The sequence below is a fragment of the Cupressus sempervirens genome, chromosome 3 (genome assembly GCF_028749045.1).
Source record: "Cupressus sempervirens isolate cs-2001-9-10 chromosome 3, ASM2874904v1, whole genome shotgun sequence".
In the NCBI taxonomy this organism is placed as follows: Eukaryota; Viridiplantae; Streptophyta; class Pinopsida; order Cupressales; family Cupressaceae; genus Cupressus; species Cupressus sempervirens.
In genome coordinates this window covers 344,013,595-344,015,323 of record NC_143120.1, presented here as the reverse complement: position 1 = coordinate 344,015,323, position 1,729 = coordinate 344,013,595, and the positions used below count along the sequence as shown (strand labels likewise).

Below are 1,729 nucleotides of genomic sequence, written 5' to 3'. Positions count from 1 at the left end.
TATACAAATTCTACCATATCCCCACTATCTAATACAAATTCCAGACTCATACACTTAATTATAGCATCCCTTCACCAATCTTTTTTCTCCTATAATTAAATGGTTATGGGTCTACCTATGGTCTACAATGCATGCCTTGCTCATCACTAGTTCCAACCATCTATACAAGGTAGGTTTGTTGCAATGGTAGCCATTGCTATTTCCACATTCAATACTTATTCTCTTTCAAATAATAAAAAGAATGTCCATCTAAGTCAAGCCTTCTAAGGTAAGGGCACCCAATTGTTCAAGTAAGAGGTTTCTTTCCTTTCCTTTGAACCTAGCTAATAGCTTGATTAAGAGAAATTGGAATAGAAGAAGACATGGTGGGTTTAAAGTGTCTTGTTCAAGTGAAGCATACACTAGAAGAGTGGGCACAATATATTGGAAGGGAAATGCTTCATTGACCTCATTTGGGTTTAAGCACAAGAAATTTCCCAAAGACATCAGGATGGATTTTTCTTAGTCTTTACCTACAATGCTACTTGTGATTGTTGTAGGAACAATAGCTGAAACCCTTATCAATCCTACCACCTTTACTTTGGTTACCAAAGAGTATTATGCCCCAACTCTTGGGGGGATAATGCTCTCCATTGGTGTCCAACTTTCTGTCAAGGATTTTGCACTAGCATTTCACAGGTTGAATATCTTGTATGCAGGCCTTTGGCCTTGACAATTGGATATCTAGCAAAATATGTAGTGAAACCTATATTGGGCTTTTTGATAGAAAGAGCTTTTAGAACACCACCAATATTTGCTTCTAGTTTCATTCTCACTACTTGTGTTGCTAGTGCCCAACTATCAAGCTATGATAGCTTTTTAAGCAAGGGAGATATGGCACTAAGAATCATTTTAACTAGTTTTTCAACAATAACATTAGTAATTGTCACCCTGTTATTGATTGGTCTACTAATTGGTTATGTGGTTCCAGTGGATGCCATAAAAATGTCATAGTCAATACTATAGGTCGTTATGATTCCTATGTCAATGGGTCTGGTTCTCAATACTTAAGCCAAGCCATTAGTAAATCTAATTCGTCCATTCATACCACTAGTGGCCATTGTTTGCATGTCACTATGCATCAAAAGTCCACCTAAATTAAATCAAAGTTAGATAATATCTATGGAAAGAGTGCAGCTACTGGTACTAGTACTGGCATTCCATGCCTCAACATTTTTGATTGGCTACTGAGTATCCAAATTGCCTCATTTAAGGAAAGAAGAGAATGTTTGTAGAACCATATCTCTTTGTACTAGAATGCAGATCTCTACCCTTTTTGGTCTCTTAGCCACACAATTCCTTGGTGGAAGTCAAGTAGTTCCAGTAGCTTGTTCTATGGTGGTTATGGCTATGATGGGTTTGAGTCTTGCATCATTTTTGGGCAAAAGATTCAAATTCTGAGATATACATGCCATTGCAATTAGTAAAGTAGCTTAATATAGAAAAGAGAAATCATTTCTCCCAAAGAGACAAAAAAAACAAACAAAAAAACAAACAAACAAACATTTCGAAATGAAATCTTAATTTATAACACCACTTCCTTGATTCCATATAGACCCACACACATTCAAGAATAACTTTTTAACCATGAAAGATTGTCACAATCTCCCTAGTGAGATTCTTGCAAAATGGATTTCCAACCACATATTCAAAAATGAGAGAAATCCAATGGTTAGGTTCTGAGATATCC

The 1,729-nt window shown here is 36.1% G+C and overlaps 1 pseudogene; it reads left to right on the top strand.

Moving 5' to 3' along the window:
* Positions 1 to 517: 517 nt before the first annotated feature.
* On the top strand, positions 518 to 1,440 carry LOC149566395 (putative sodium/metabolite cotransporter BASS3, chloroplastic pseudogene; annotated as a pseudogene).
* Positions 1,441 to 1,729: the final 289 nt, after the last annotated feature.